Source organism: Mya arenaria, chromosome 9, assembly GCF_026914265.1.
Source record: "Mya arenaria isolate MELC-2E11 chromosome 9, ASM2691426v1".
NCBI classification, from domain to species: domain Eukaryota; kingdom Metazoa; phylum Mollusca; class Bivalvia; order Myida; family Myidae; genus Mya; species Mya arenaria.
This window is the reverse complement of record NC_069130.1, coordinates 1,191,231-1,208,640: the sequence shown is the minus strand read 5'-3', so window position 1 is coordinate 1,208,640 and position 17,410 is coordinate 1,191,231. Positions and strand designations below refer to the sequence as shown.

The window sequence follows — 17,410 nt, the reverse complement described above, 5'->3', positions numbered from 1 at the left end:
AAAAATAAACATTGACATTTTATATTAACCTCGTGAACTAGAGTCGTATCATTATAAATTCCTTTTCGAAAATACGTATGAGATTTTTCTTTTAAATGTTTGTACTATATTAAAAAAGACCCCATACATGCAGCGAAATCAATTATTCCACATTTAAGCAAAATTGGGTAAGATTTGAATGGGAAAACATACCAATTTGCAATTACTTTGAACTTAATCTTGCAATACTTACCAGTGTATTTCGTTTCTTTCATTTCAGGCATGCCATTTATGTTTTTCCTTTATCAAAAGTAATTTCGCAATAAGATGACATGGCCAGTGCAATCAGAATTTTAAATATAATTAAATCATAATCATAAATAAACGTTACTGATAATTATTTAAATTACTTCTAAGATACAATCTTGCCGTGTCATTTGTCAATTAGTATTCAAGACTAGACCCACGGACTTTTTTACCGCTTGGTGTTAATGTGAATTGAGTGTCAAAACCCCGGTCCGTACTTTCGGCAACAAAAGGCTTTCAGTACGATCATTATAATCTTTATAAACTTTTTCAATAAATGTCAAGACTTTGAACGCTAATAGTAACAGACAGTGTCCCATGTAATTATATACGAGTTCGTTTGAAAATTTATAGTCAGTTTACGATTATTCATTATTTAAAGTACTAAAAAATAAATATAAATAAAATATATCAAAAAGACTGACTTTAGAAATGTCAAGGAATCTCATTTTCCCAACCAAAACGTTGCAATTGTAAACTCTTAATTCGGTTTTCATTTTCCTCGTGATATTGCGCGTAATCTTAAATACAATAATACAATTCACATGTGAAATAAAAATAAAATTTAATACATCGATACTAATCATACATGGTCTTATATGATGCGTGTTTATAATGCTGAATCAAATAAATTGCCTTAAAATGGCAGTCCGGTTAGTTCAGTAGTAAGCCCATTCGCTTCTCATCAAGGCTATTCTGTTTATTCTCGGCCTTTGCGCATGTGAGTTTGGTTTGTGGTCGCAAAGCAGAACAAGTTGATTTTTTCAAGGTACTCCGGCTTATCCCACAACACAAGACCACGCTCTTGCACAACAGGGTACCAACGAGAGTGGCTTTCTTTAAGTTAATGTTACATTCTCCACAGTCGTTTTTAAACTAAACAAAGGTTATAATCAATACTTAACTTTATACATTTTTTTTAATTGAAGGGGAATTCGAAAAAAAAAAAATATAGCTGCGTTTTTTCGATAATTAACAGAATCGCTCTATCTGAAGTATTTTCTTGTGAAAACATAGTCGTGGGAATAAAACAGCAAGTCTTCGTCACGACCTACGCAGGTGTGTTATCGAGTTAGTAATTCGTGGCCGCAACATAAATGTTTGCAAGCTAATGCCAGCATGGGAACGATATGATAAGTCGTCGAAAATGGCTTACAGGTTGTGGCCATGAGATGAAATAAAAAATCACGCATGCTATCCCTATGCAACCGTATAAAAGGTCCAATAAGGCTAACCTAAAGGATCTCAATAATAACACGGTTTGAGATAAAAACAATCTTTTATCTTATTATTTTCGTGAATGGTAATACCAAGGTCTGACATTCATCGTACGACAGTAAACTCTAAATTAAGAATTTGTAGACAATATTTCTAAACACACGTGCATTTTGTTAAATTTCTGACTTGTTAGAAACAACAAATGCTTTAAAATAACGCATAAGAGCTTTTGCCACAGGGAATCACAATTTCTTCTTGTATAATTTTACTATTGATGACAAAAGGACGTTAAATATTTGCCTTACGCATGAATTGATACGATTGGGTAACAATTATACATATTATTAGACATGACATTATATCTGATACATTGAGCAACATAAAATAGCATTGCCCTTAATAGAATCCTTCCATTAAAACACGCAAAAAATTAGTAATAAAAGCTTCGTAAGCAAATTTATTTCGAGGATAAATCTCATTTTCTAAACTTAAGGACCCGCAATAATTATGCGATGTCATAAAAGTAGACAGATGAGGCATGCACAAAACAAATAAGAGAATCACGAAATAAATAGAGGAGGAAACGCATTTTTTTCTTATATGGAGTTTGGCTACCACGTAATTCCCAGTAAATTTTGAAATAGCGACGATATATGTGTCTGTTCTAATACTATAAGCTGAAAAACCATGATGCGCTATTTCTTGACGGAACAACTCAGTTCCGACAGTGACAAAACATTCTTTTAATCATGTGAAGTGATGTTTTATCGGCTGCATACTAGCTCGTGTTGATAATTCTAGTCTTGTTTTGAGGTAGTACATTATAAGGACCGGCAGGTCAGCTCCGAAGGTGTATATGGACCGAAGTGGTGTGTGTGTTATATTTCTTATATTATACCGAACACTTTTTTACCATTTGATAATTTTAAAGCGCCTTTGATGTTTGATTGAAAAAAATCTAAATTTACTTGCTAAAAAACTGTCGTGAAAATTGCAAGCAGCACTCACCTGTTTTATGACGTAAGCGGTCCATATTATATGAGGTCAGCGGTCCATATTTTACAGGTAAAAAAACTAATATGGACCGCTGACGTCATAAAACCTGGATTTTTATTAAAAAAAGATGGTAGACGGACCGATCAACTTTATATATACAAAGAAGGGACACATTTGTGTAATGTATGATATAGGTGTATATGGACTGAGGCGTTAGCCGAGGTCCATTAACCTTCGGGGGCTGACTGACCGGTCCTTATAATGCCATATGGCCCGAAGTGGTGTGCTATATTTTATTATATTAAACCGAACACTTTCCATTAAAAAAACAATATTTTTAAAGCGATTTAAATGTGTTTTATTTAACAAACCTGATCATGCGACTAGTTTTTGACGTTGTGAAAATAACAAGCCGCACTAACAAATCGTATAACGTCAGCGATCCATATTACAATTTTGACAAGGTCCGGACCGGCCAAAACTATAATATGGACCGCTGACGTCATAAAACTGGATTTTCATCAAAATACAGTGATATACGGACCGATATATATTATATATATAAAGAAGGGACACATATATGTGAGGTATAATATATTGAAATAGGAGTGTTAACATTTGATGGATCTTCATAAGGGACAATTACTGAACACCGACAATAGTGTTCTTAATAGGGTGCGTGTCACTTTTAGATTAATATTGACAACCAAGTATGTGGAGTGTCAGAAGGTTAGGTTCAAATTACGTAAATTAAGTATATTTGTTAAAGAAGATTATTAAGTATGTCATCATTATCTAAGGTAATTTACAAAAGGATTTTATCTTACATTTGAATAGATCGACGTTCATTTAATGTATTGATCAATCAAATCAGCTTTAAACATTCGAATTATTTTGCTGATATTAACAATTGAATAAAAGTTTGGTATTATCGTCAGTTCTGAAACTCGATCATATTGATTTGCAAGTGACGGAATAACACTATTAATCAAGTGTGTTCTCTTGCAATTCAAACACATTATTTCATTATACCTTCTTGAAATTATCGTAGTTAATTACAGCAATACAGCCTTAATGACATTGTAATTGGTGAGAGTCTTGACCTAAGATCATTTCACTGGTGAACATGAAAAGATCTTATTGTATGAACAAAATTTTGTACATAACGGGTATGTCTCTCGATATGTTTGATACCGGCCATGACTACTTATTCTTTAATTCGTTCCCGTAAAAAACACAGATCATTCATATATAAAATTATCAGAAAAGCTCTTTAGTGTCATTTTTTGCTATTAACACTATCAGTTTCAAAACTTGAATGGTGCTAAAGCAAGCCAAAGTAAAACTGTTTTTCAATGAAGAATACAAATTTATTTCATCTTGAATATCGCGTTTACGTCAATTTTCTTGTTTTAAACCTGTCCTATTTATGTTTAATTTGGAAATTTGAATTGTTCCATAATTGCTATTTAATAATTGCTAGAGGTTTGCATTTCTTTTTTATACTCAATTATTCAATATTGCGAAAACCTTCTCCGTTTTTCGAAAATATAAAAGCTTTAAATATGTTTTGTATAAGTATCATAATTATCTCCAATTACATTTAACAATTTAATACACCATTGCGATTATGGAAAGGTCCTATAATTTAATATACTAATAATTATTTTGAACGATACACTAACAGCCTTCAATGTCAGTATTTCATATAAAAATACTTGAATGGTTATGTTAAAATCATTTTTTATCTAACTTAATAACCAGCGGGCGTTAATAAGACGGTGCATTCATAGTCTGAAGGAACAGCGACACATTATTGCCATAATTACTACTCATAATCACTCACAGTAAAAACAATTAACAAATCAACTATCAACGTGCTATGAGATCTTAACTTTATAAATATACATTCCTTATGCTAAACAATAGGTCATATTTAAATATTAGTGTGTATACCCTTTTATGTATTTTGTGCAAAAAGTATTTTATCCTTACATCTTCAACCATTTCATGTACTTCCGACTATACGTTTGTTGCAGGCCTAAAATAAAAACGAACTATAACTGAGAGTTACTATGATCACTAGCGGCTAGAGGGCGGGGGCGCAACCGGTGCGCGCCCACCCAACCCCACTCCCTCAAATCGTCTAAGTGTGCTTTTTATGCCTGTATTCGAGAAAAAAAGAGTAATAAAATAGTCAAGGGAAAATAAAAAAATTGAGGGAAAAAATGCACAGAATTTTTTTTGCTGGATTTGTGTCAAATCAGGCATCACATTTAACATACTAAAAGTATAGAACAATCACATGGTGCAAAATGTGATTTTTGGGGTAAAATGTTGGAAAAAATAAATAAAAGTAAGAATTTCTGGAATTTGCCAATATATGTGTCCAATTTTGCAAAAAAATAGCCAGATTTACTGTATGTGATGGATATTATTATACAATTTAATATATCGAAAGTTAAGAATTACCGTATTTTGTGAAAGATGATTTTTTGGGTAAAATGTTGGAAAAATTAAACGAAAATGAGGATTTCTGGAATTTGCCATTAATTTTGTCAATGTTTGCAATAAAATTACCAGAATTACTGTATTAAATATATATTATAATACTGTTAAATATACTTAAAGTATAGAAACTACGTCATTTTGTAAAAAAATGATTTTTGGGGTAAAATGTTTGGAAAATTAAATGAAAATGAGAAATTCTGGATTTGCCGATTACTTTGTCAAATTTTGCAATAAAATTACTAGAATTATTGTAATTAATAGATATTATACTACAGTATTACATACCTAAGGTTTAGAAACTAATATTGTGTGAAATGTGAGTTTTTGTGTAAAATGTTTAAAAAAATAAATAAAAATGAGTTTTTCTGGAAGTTACCAAGAATTGTGTCAACTGTTGCAATTCAATTCACCAATAATACTGTAATTAATAGATATTATAGTACAGTACAACAAACCTTAAGTATAAAAACATTTTAGAGTGAGAACTGAGATTGATTGGGTAAAATGTTTGAAGAATTAAATAAAAGTGAGAATTTCTGGAATTTACCGATGATTTAGTCAAATTTTGCAAGAATACTGCCAGAATTACTTATTTAATAGGTATTATATCACACTATAGCAAATCTTAAGTATAGAAACATCGTTTTGTGTGAAAGGTGATTTTTGCAGTAAAAAGTAATGAACATTGGATTAAATTAAACATTTCTGGATTTTGTCAATAACTTGGTCAAATTTGCAACAAAATTACTAGAATGACTGTATTTAATAGTTATTATATTCAAGTATAACATACCTGAAGTATGGAAACATCGTGTTGTAAGCAGTGCGATTTTTAGGGTAAAACATTACAAAACATGGACTATTTGGAATCAATCACACGTTCAACTGCCATATATTGAAAAATAATTTACTTTAAAGAAAAGTATTGTAAAATATTAACCAAAAACTGAATGAAAAAAAAAATAAACAGAAATGTATTTGCGAATTTCTGGTATTTGCCTATACCTGGATCAAAGACAGAACAAGAACACTTATTTCACAAAAAAATGACTATTTAGCATAACTGACATGCTCTACATTTTGTGGAAAATAACATTGGAAAACTTTATGTTATCAGATCAAGCAAGACATGTGGTTTTGAGATAAAATGTTCTGAAAGCACAAACGAGAATGTTGATTTCTGGAATTTTATCACAATGAATACAAGCCCCAAATAATTAATATGTAACTTTTTATATTTTGAATGAATTTGTAGATATTTTGTAACATATGTACAATTAGTTTAACATACATTAAAATATGTTTTTAGTTGATTATAGTAGCAATGTCAGTGCCCTAATGTAGCATAAGATATGGGGACATTGCACAACCTTAAACGTTGATACCATTCCTGCAGCATTTGCATTAAAATACTCTCAAAATGCACCATCTCGGCCTTGAATTTTTTAACATTTTCTTGGAGGAAGGAGAACCCTCGAAGCCCCCTGCCTTTTTTTCACCATTCAACTTTAGGAAGGCCGAATGAAAAAGATTGTGCCTGTAAAACCAAATATATTCGACTCTGCTTATGTTAAAATAACTTTAAAAAAGTTTAAAAATATATTGACTTCCAGTGGCAATGTATTTAAAATACACAGACATATGATAAATTGTTTTTAGGATATGAAATCCAACAATTTAACAATGAATTTATTAATTATATTGTGTATAATGGTAAACCAGTCAAAAATATTTGTAGAAGGGCATTTAAAGTAGTTAAACATGTATTTTCCACTGAGTTGTGATTAAAGGGTTTACATTCTGATATTTGAGCTTGTGTTTATCTCCGTTCAACTTTTTCCTAAAGTTGTGTTTATGGTTTCAAAACATTTGTTTGGATCTTTATATAGACGACCTATGCTTAAGGGTGTTTAGACCAGACTTTCAAAATATTATGCTGTTATTAAAATGTGGTTTACTGTCACTGTCAATCCAGTTTCACTTTTAAAAAAAGGTACAACCATCAGTTAAACAGTACAGTTTATCTCCATATTCAATAACGAAAATATATAACAAAATCAAATATGCATTTAAGGTATCCAACCCACAAATATGTGCATCACGGCATTAATATTAATTTATAACAGACTCCTGTTAGAAATACACAACATGTTTTCCCGTTAAAAATAAATTAAATGGCTTTATATCCTTGAAGTGAAAATCTGTAAAAATGTTCAGTAATTGTATTATTCGCTCTGAGAGTGTACGGAAATCTTTAAGATCACACCATACTAAGTTTGAGTCCTTAGGATTATGGCCGAGATGAATTGAAGCGAGCATCTCGTAGTATAAAAGAACAATTGTTTAAAAACAGGAGTAGGTGAAGGCGAACCGTATTTTAAATTATAAATAATATCAAGAATGATCAGATATCAGCACCATACATCAGCCGCTCCGCGATGTCGGTTTTTTGCATAAATATTCACATGGCGCCCTTCATATCACTTCTGAGAAGTTTTCAAGTGTGGTTCGTTTGAAACTGAGGGTGCCTACTGACAGTTTTCCATTCACAGTTGATTATACTTGATACTAAATAAACATATGTTCATAATTACAATTAATGTTTTGATACCAAACAATACTGAAACAGTTTTAGTAAACATAACATTATCATGAGTCTTCAATCCCACTTTTCTGTCCTTTGAATCTTAATTGCTCGATTTGTTTCGAAAAAAAGTATAAGAACATGAATTTTGAAAATTGCCTTTTGAGTTTGTATTTGTTTAGATACAAGAATCTAAAAGGAGAAACTATAATCGAATGAAGGTTGTATAAGCCCAAATTTAATAAAAGTACATGTGTTATCGTTTCTGAGAAAACAACATACATTTTATCCCAATAGAATTGCTAAGTGTCAATCATCATGTTCTCATTAAGAATTTTCGCGGGTGTTAAAAGGACCGCCTTCCGGCACTCATCTAATACACATTTCCTGCGTCAGATTTTTTTTGTCAATGTATAAGTCAATGAAGGTGTATTCTATGTCAGTCAGATGACCTTAAATACTTCCTGGAAGAAGAAGGGCTCCATCGCGAAGCTTACACCTTCCATTCTTAATCATGAAAAATTTACTTCATTTTATCTTACTTTTACATAGAGTACCAAAATTGTCGATTTTTCAACTAGAGCATTGATCTCCTTTTGATTGAGAATGTTTAACAGACTGGTTTTTAACGCAAACACTTATTTTATTATTGTTAAAATAATGATAGTTGATTTGATGATGCGGATATTTCGGATTTAGGTTTTGTCTTGTTTGTTTATTTTCTTGGCTTCATATGAAATTATTACGATTTGTATTACGCAAGTGGAATAAAAACTGATTGTTTGTTCTTTTGGTCAGAAAATATGTCACTACGCATGTTTCTAATTGATGAAGTGATTGGTTACTGTTCATTATGAAGCGGTGTTCCAGTTGCCAATCCGAAAAATGCGGTATTCAGCACTCAAAGAGGAAACAGGGGACATCTGCATAAAAATATACACAAAGTACAAACAATATTCCATGTTTTACATTTAAAAACATTGCATTTCGAAACAATGTAACATAAACAAGGTTATGTCATGCTTGGGGCTGCACCCGGCCTGCAAAGTTTAATATTTAGAAACGCCCAAAATAATTGTTAAAACTACATGCCATTTAGAAACGTGCAATTTTTAAATTATTGGATTTATGTTTATTAACGTACTTCATTCGATTATAAACTGCATTGACAGCTTTAAACCATTCATGAAATATTATTGAATAAGCCTTTATTCAATTTATAGCGAAGGTACTGGTTGTCAATAAACACTTGCTTGATGTCATGTAAGCACTTCGCGTCTCAACAAGGAGTTTTGATATTAACATTAAGGGACTGGACAACCTGAAAAACTATGACTTGTTAATTCAGTACTGAAGGTAAATATCCTCTTGTTTTTCCAGTCTTCTGTACGTGTGCTTGCTGATTATGCCTTATAAAAGGACATATTTAAATACGAAACAAATGTTGTTGTTTTCAACGAAGGTATTGTATTTTTTTGATAATTAAACAATTTTAGGTAACTAAATTGTTTATAAATATGAAGACTTTGTCGAGGTAGTGTCATAAATTGGTTTGTTGTCGAAGTACTAACAAAATATTGTTTCCGTTGTCAAAGTATTGCCATATCATTCGTTTCGTTGCCAAGGTACCGCCATAACGTTTGGTTTCGTTGAGGTATTGCCATTACATTGCTTATGTTGTGGAGGTATTGTCATAAATTTTGTTTCGTTGTCGAGGAGTTGTCATATCATTGGTTTTGCTGTCGAGGTATTGACATGACATTGGTTTCATTAGGGTATTGCCATAACATTGTTTTTTATGTCGATGTATTGTCTTTCCATTGTTGTTGTTGTTTTTGTTTTTGGTCGTGGTTTTGCAATAAAATTTCTCTCTTTCCGAGGTCTTGCCATAATATTGGTTTTGTTGTCGAAGACTAGTAATAAAACTTGTTTCCTTGCCGAGGTATTGACAATTCATCAGTTACGCTGTCGATATTGTGTTAAAACATCGGTTTCGTTCTTTAGGTATGGTCTTTAAATTGGTTTCGTTGTCGAGGTTATGTCGTTAAGTTTGTTTCATTGCCGAGGTAATGTCATTATATTTGTTTTGTTGTCGAGGTGTTGTCTTAACATTTGTGTCGCTGTCTTTATATTGTCATAACATTGGTTTCTTGAAACTTGAAAGTTGTTTATTTGATTAAACGCCTAATTTGATAAATATACTCAATGGCGTTGTACACAGTAATGTAAACAAATATAAAATCGACATCAATACAATTTCATAAAACACACGAAACAAACTTAAGACAGGTAAATGCGAAATTATAAAAATAAATTGCGATTGTGTGAAAATAAAAAAGAACAAGTTAAATTAAAACTGATATGTGTCTACTATAAAACATGAAAGCGTCATACCCAAAAGCGTCATATACCACTATGTGAGTATTGTGTGGCCCATATTTAAGAGTATCGTAGAATATATTTTTGAAATATACATGAAGGAATTAAATAATATAAAATTAAATGTTGAACAGAACAGAAAATGTTTTTGGTCAAAACAGTCCGCCTTTCAAAACTGTGTTTATTTAGAATAATGCATAGTAATCCCTGAAGTAATGCGTTTTCAAGTTTTTCTTAAAGCAGTCTGAAGATACCGAGTTCCTGATGTTACTTGGAAGCTCGTTCCAGTTGTACAAATTGTTTGTATTAAATTAAGATGTACATTTTGAGAACTACATTTATTTCAAATTGATTTTACTTTTCTTTGTTCAACATCAACAACCTCAGGTCGCAATACGATAAATCGGAATGAGAACCAAGTAGGAAAAGGGCCGGTGCCAAACAGCTTGCGTTTCGCTTAATAACGTTAGTTGGCATGGATGGATGGTGACCACTGTTGTTGTGCAATTAGCTTAAGTGAAGACGTAGCTTTGTATTGCCTTTGGTCTAGATGTTGGGACAACGTCGCAATAATTTCAAGAAAAATAAATGCCTTTCATTCGATGACCTAATTATGACATAAAGCAATGTTTTGAAATAATAACAGTTGCTTGGTTTGTTGTCGAAGTAGTGCTATAACATTTGTTTCGTTGTCAAGGTATTGTTATAACATTGGTTTCGTTGTCGATGTATTGTAATATAAAAATAAGTGTCGAGGTTTTGTTATAACATTGGTTTCATTGTCGAGGTATTGTTATAACATTGGTTTCATTGTCGAGGTATTGTTATAACATTGGTTTGGTTATCGAGGTATTGTTATAACATTGGTTTGGTTGTCGAGGTATTGTTATAACATTGATTTTGTTGTCGAGGTATTGTTATAACATTGGTTTGGTTGTCGAGGTATTGTTATAACATTGGTTTGGTTGTCGAGGTATTGTTATAACATTGGTTTGGTTGTCGAGGTATTGTAATTACATTTTTTTCATTGTCGAGGTAGTGTTATAAAATTGGTTTCATTCTCGAGGTTTTGTAAGAACATAAGTTTTCAATGTTATCAACGGCCGTACATATGTTGACCCAGACAATACAGATATGTCAAGCAAGGCCCATCATTCTGGCAATTATAACTAAATTTTGTTCACATGCGATGGAATACGAATCCTAAAATGTTTTGGAATTACCCCAAATTATAACCTGTCATAAACATAAAAAGGTAATGTAAATTTTGATACACTTAACTACTTTCATAACAGGTACAGGTCGATATATGAACATTGCTTTCATCTAACATATGTACTGCTTGAGTCAATTTAACTAACGAAACCTGATTTGACTAATTTTGTTTTGCCAATTTGAAGTAAGTAAAGCCAAGCAGGGCTTTTTTTTAAAACATTTTCATTTTCTGAAAAATTATCTTGAAATAAAAAATCCCCTCGGTTCCTTATTTTACTTAAGGTTCTTCGGCTTGGTTCCAAATTCAAAATAGCCATCAAATCATCTGAACGTTTTCAAATAAATTGGTCCTTATATTCGCACTATTTAAAATCGCATAATACAAGTCGTCTCATTTTGTAACACCTGCACATTTTTTTTTAACATTCAATAAAAAAAATCCTAACGATACCTGTTGTTGCATTACATATTAAAATTTGAAGGCCTTCAACCCAAAATTTTGTCAAAAACCCAAAACGTTAAATACCCGCATATCAATCAACCATCGACTTCAGCTGTTATAAACGTTCACTGGGTATCTATGATTTTTCAATTGAAATAATTTGACACAATTGAAATTATAATCAATTTAAAAATACAGATACTCTCCCAAAGAACCATGAAGGTATTTTGTCCGGTCAATGTCGTTCTAATTGGAAAAAAAGACGTTCAATTACTTAAGGTTAGAATAAGATTTAGTTTTGAAACTTCGTGTTTAGCAAGATAAGGTTAACATTTACATTGCAATTTGAATCTCTGTTATCAAGGTCGATGTCGCTGTAACTTAAAAGGAAAGAAAATAGTTTCTGCTAAATAAAATTTGATTGCATGATGGTATAGCAATTGACCTTGATGTGACGGTAAATTTAGACACAAAATCGGTAACTAATCAATACTTTGAGTGAGACATTTCATTATTTAATGTTTTATTCAGGAGCTAACGTGCTGACCTAGGCTGGTATTATATAATTCGTAGGTTGGGTAAATTTGATGTTGCTAAACAATAAAAAAAAACTGTTTTTGCTCCATATCTTGAGTAGGGAATAATGACCTCTTGTAAACCTTTGTGTACATACCAGCATTCCTTTTGTTTACGGCGTCAGTTAGATTACCAAAAACTACATTTTGCAAAACTGTCATTATTGCCCGAATTGAAAACCTACTTTCGTCGCATTGCAGCAATATATTAAGCAATGCTAGATATAAACTTGGTTAAGACCAGAGTCATATAATGATGTGCTAGTACGATACTTAGACACACGGACTTTTATATTTATTCCGGAACCAGTAAGATCTATGGTTTGCTTTTAGTGAACTTACAGGGAGAAAAATTATATTTTTTTCACAAATTACGTGGTCTATAAATTAAATTATTATATTTATTATGTCACCGCATTCATACAAAAGTGTTCAAAATTTAAAAATGAGTTCGATATTATCGTCTTGTCATATTGACAACTTCCCCGACCTCTTGACCCATACGTACTCCCTAAAATTGCTTATGAACAATGCCCATAGAATAACGGCGCAAATTGATCTTTAAAATACTTAAAAGCATACTGATTTTGATTGACTCTGGGGGACTCGAATATAATTGACTAACGTCTAACGATTTATTGCAAAATTAATTAAACATTCAATTTCAAATTAGAATTGATTCTTGTGCTATTTTACAATCGTATATTTAAAATATAAACTCTTTTATCTGGGTATAAGACGTACTATATGCTGTGATTAGTTTTTCCGTGCAAATATGCAAAATTGCTAGAGGAGTTTTTACAACACTTAACAGGAATGATAAGTTCCAATCTTAGCTGTGCATTAACATCAACAACGTTTATTGGATTTGTCATTTTTGTGGAGAGATCAACTTCTAGAGCAACCGCTTGCTAGAGATCCCTGTGAGTAGGTATACTTGTAAAGATCCTGTACTGCATACATGGTGGGAGACAATTATTTTCTCTAGAAATGAAATTCTAGTTATCTTACTGTATGTAGGTATTGTTTTGAGCCTCAACCGAGTGCATTGAAATTTTCTCAGGACTCCCGAATTATGTTAAAACATGCATCCAATTAAAGGTCGTTCAGAAATAATTTGTACACACAGATAACTAACTGAAAAAACGTTATTTGTGCGGTCCAACTTTAAAGGTTATTTTTGGCTTTGATCGAGCCGAAACTGATTTGTTTATTATTAGCTATATATCGTGCGATGAATCTAATAACAATTAACCATTGAACTACTGATGTGTGGCGTCCCATTGTTTCCCACAATATCGTTTATTTCGTTTTTAACCTTTTGCCGGTCAAGCTAGAGTTATTGGACAAAGTCAGACATAAACAGTTGTTTTTTCCATGCATTGAATGCATTTTGTGCTTCAAAAAGATAGATCTCTCGCATTTTTATTAAGTTTTGCCAAAGTTAATTTCAATGTGGTTTACCTGAATGGACCTTTCGTTCATGAACAATTTATTGATTTAGATTGTATTTGTTTGTATTTCAACATATTAGAATAGCACGTCTACATTGACAAATATAAGGGATATTTAGTACGATTAAGAAGCAAATTGTTGGAATTATACGTCTGGACTTTTGACAACGAATAGCCTCCATACAAGCGTGCTTATTTAAGACATCCGTGTATTTGAAGACATACTTATATTTCCACTCTTTCCACTGCGCATGTGAGTTTGGTTTGTGGTCGCAAAGCAGAACAAGTTGATTTTCTCAAGGTACTCCGGTTTATCCCACAACACAAGACCACGCTCTTGCACAACAGCGTACCAACAAAAGTGGCTTTGTTTAAGTTAATGTTACATTCTCCACAGTCGTTTTTAAACTAAACAAGGGTTATAATCAATACGTAACTTTTTTTAACGAATTGAAGGGGAATTTGATAAAAAAAATATAGCTGCGTTTTTTCGATAATTAACAGAATCCTAATGCCAGCATGAGAACGATATGATAAGTCGTCGAAAATGGCTTACAGGTTGTGGCCATGAGATGAAATAAAAAATCACACATGCTATCCCTATGCAACCGTATAAAAGGTCCAATAAGGCTAACCTAAAGGATCTCAATAATAACACGGTTTGAGATAAAAATAATCTTTTTTCTAATTATTTTCGTGAATGGTAATGCCAAGGTCTGACATTCATCGTACGACAGTAAACTCTAAATTAAGAATTTGTAGACAATATTTCTAAACACACGTGCATTTTGTTTTATTTCTGACTTGTTAGAAACAACAAATGCTTTAAAATAACGCATAAGAGCTTTTGCCACACGGAATCACAATTTCTTCTTGTATTATTTTACTATTGATGACAAAAGGACGTTAAATATTTGCCGTACGCATGAATTGATACGATTGGATAATAATTATACATATTATTAGACATGACATTATATATACATTGAGCAACATAAAATAACATTGCCCTTAATAAAATCCTTCCATTAAAACACGTAAGAAATTAGTAATAAAAGCTTCGTAAGCAAATTTATTTTGAGGGTAAATCTCATTTTCTAAACTTAAGGACCCGCAATAATTATGCGATGTCATAAAAGTTGACAGATGAGGCATGCACAAAACAAATAAGAGAATCACGAAATAAATAGAGGAGGAAACGCATTTTTTTCTTATATGGAGTTTGGCTACCACGTAATTCCCAGTAAATTTTGAAATAGCGACGATATATGTGTCTGTTCTAATACTATAAGCTGAAAAACCATGATGCGCTATTTCTAAACGGAACAACTCAGTTCCGACAGTGACAAAACATTCTTTTAATCATGTGAAGTGATGTTTTATCGGCTGCATACTAGCTCGTGTTGATAATTCTAGTCTTGTTTTGAGGTAGTACATTATAAGGACCGGCAGGTCAGCTCCGAAGGTGTATATGGACCGAAGTGGTGTGTGTGTTATATTTCTTATATTATACCGAACACTTTTTTCATCATTTGATAATTTTAAAGCGCCTTTGATATGTTTAATTGAAAAAATCTAAATTTACTTGCTAAAAAAATGTCGTTGTGAAAATTGCAAGCAGCACTCACCTGTTTTATGACATAAGCGGTCCGTATTATATGACGTCAGCGGTCCATATTATACAGGCAAAAAACCTAATATGGGTCGCTGACGTCATAAAACCTGGATTTTTATTAAAAAACATCGGTAGACGGACCGATCAACTTTATATATACAAAGAAGTGACACATTATGTAAGGTATGATATAGGTGTATATGGACCGAGGCGTTAGCCGAGGTCCATTCACCTTCGGGGGCTGACAGACCGGTCCTTATAATGCCATATTGCCCGAAGTGGTGTATTATATTACTTATACTATACCGAACACTTTCCAATAAAAAACAATATTTTTATAGCGATTTAAATGTGTTTTATTTAACAAACCTGATCATGTTTACTAGTTTTTGCCGTTGTGAAAATAACAAGCCGCACTAACCAATCATATAACGTCAGCGATCCATATTACAATTTTGGCGAGGTCCGGACCGGCCAAAACTATAATATGGACCGCTGACGTCATAAAACTGGATTTTCATCAAAATATAGTGATATACGGACCGATATATATTATATATATAAAGAAGGGACACATATATGTGAGGTATAATATATTGAAATAGGAGTGTTAACATTTGATGGATCTTAATAAGGGACAATTACTGAACACCGACAATAGTGTTCTTGATATGGGTTCGTGTCACTTTTAGATTAATATTGACTCCTAAGTATGTGGAGTGTCAGAAGGTTAGGTTCAAATTACGTAAATTAAGTATATTTGTTAAAGAAAATTATTAAGTATGTCATCATTATCTAAGGTAATTTACTAAAGGATTTTCTCTTACATTTGAATAGATCGACGTTCATTTAATGTATTGATCAATCAAATCAACTTTAAACATTCGAATTATTTTGCTGATATTAACAATTAAATAAAAGTTTTATGCTTGGTATTATCGTCAGTTCTGAAACTCGATCATATTGATTTGCATGTGACGGAATAACACTATTAATCAAGTGTGTTCTCTTGCAATTCAAATACATTATTTCATTATACCTTCTTGAAATTATCGTAGTTAATTACAGCAATACAGCCTTAATGACATTGTAATTGGTGAGTCTTGACCTAAGATCATTTCACTGGTGAACATGAAAAGATCTTATTGTATGAACAAAATTTTGTACATAACGGGTATGTCTCTCGATATGTTTGATACCGGCCATGACTACTTATTCTTTAATTCGTTCCCGTAAAAAACACAGATCATTCATATATAAAATTATCAGAAAAACTCTTTAGTGTCATTTTTTGCTATTAACACTATCAGTTTCAAAACTTGAATGGTGCTAAAGCAAGCCAAAGTAAAACTGTTTTTCAATGAAGAATACAAATTTATTTCATCTTGAATATCGCGTTTACGTCAATTTTCATGTTTTAAACCTGTCCTCTATTATTTATGTTTGATTTGTAAATTTGAATTATTCCATAATTGCTGTTTAATAATTGCTAGAGGTTTGCATTTCTTTTTTATACGCAATTATTCAATATTACGAAAACCTTCTCCGTTTTTCGAAAATATAAAAGCTTCAAATATGTTTTGAATAAGTATCATAATTATCTCCAATTACATTTAACAATTTAATACACCATTGCGATTATGGAAAGGTAATATAATTTAATATACTAATAATTATTTTGAACGATACACTAACAGCCTTCAATGTCAGTATTTAATATAAAAATACTTGAATGGTTATGTTAAAATCATTTTTAATCTAACTTTATAACCAGCGTGCGTTAATAAGACGGTGCATTTATAGTCTGAAGGAACAGCGACACATTATTGCCATAATTACTACTCATAATCACTCACAGTAAAAAAAAATAAAAAATCATCAATCAGCGTGCTATGAGATCTTAACTTTATAAATATACATTCCTTATGCTAAACAATAGGTCATATTTAAATATTAGTGTGTATACCCTTTTATGTATTTTGTGCAAAAAGTATTTTATCCTTACATCTTCAACCATTTCATGTACTTCCGACTATACGTTTGTTGCAGGCCTAAAATAAAAACGAACTATAACTGAGAGTTACTATGATCACTAGCGGCTAGAGGGCGGGGGCGCAACCGGTGCGCGCCCACCCC

At 31.9% G+C, this 17,410-nt stretch overlaps 1 protein-coding gene across 3 annotated transcripts in view; it reads left to right on the top strand.

Annotated features, from left to right (window-relative positions):
- Positions 1 to 8,817: 8,817 nt before the first annotated feature.
- LOC128245459 (uncharacterized) overlaps positions 8,818 to 17,410 on the top strand; it is an 87,078-nt gene continuing 78,485 nt past the window's right edge. Inside the window, exon 1 of one of the 3 annotated variants that reach the window (XM_052963628.1) lies at positions 8,818 to 8,950. The gene's annotated coding sequence lies outside the window, so the exon portion shown is untranslated. The remainder of the gene's footprint in view (positions 8,951 to 17,410) is intronic. The other 2 variants (XM_052963629.1, XM_052963631.1) reach the window with 2 other exon arrangements.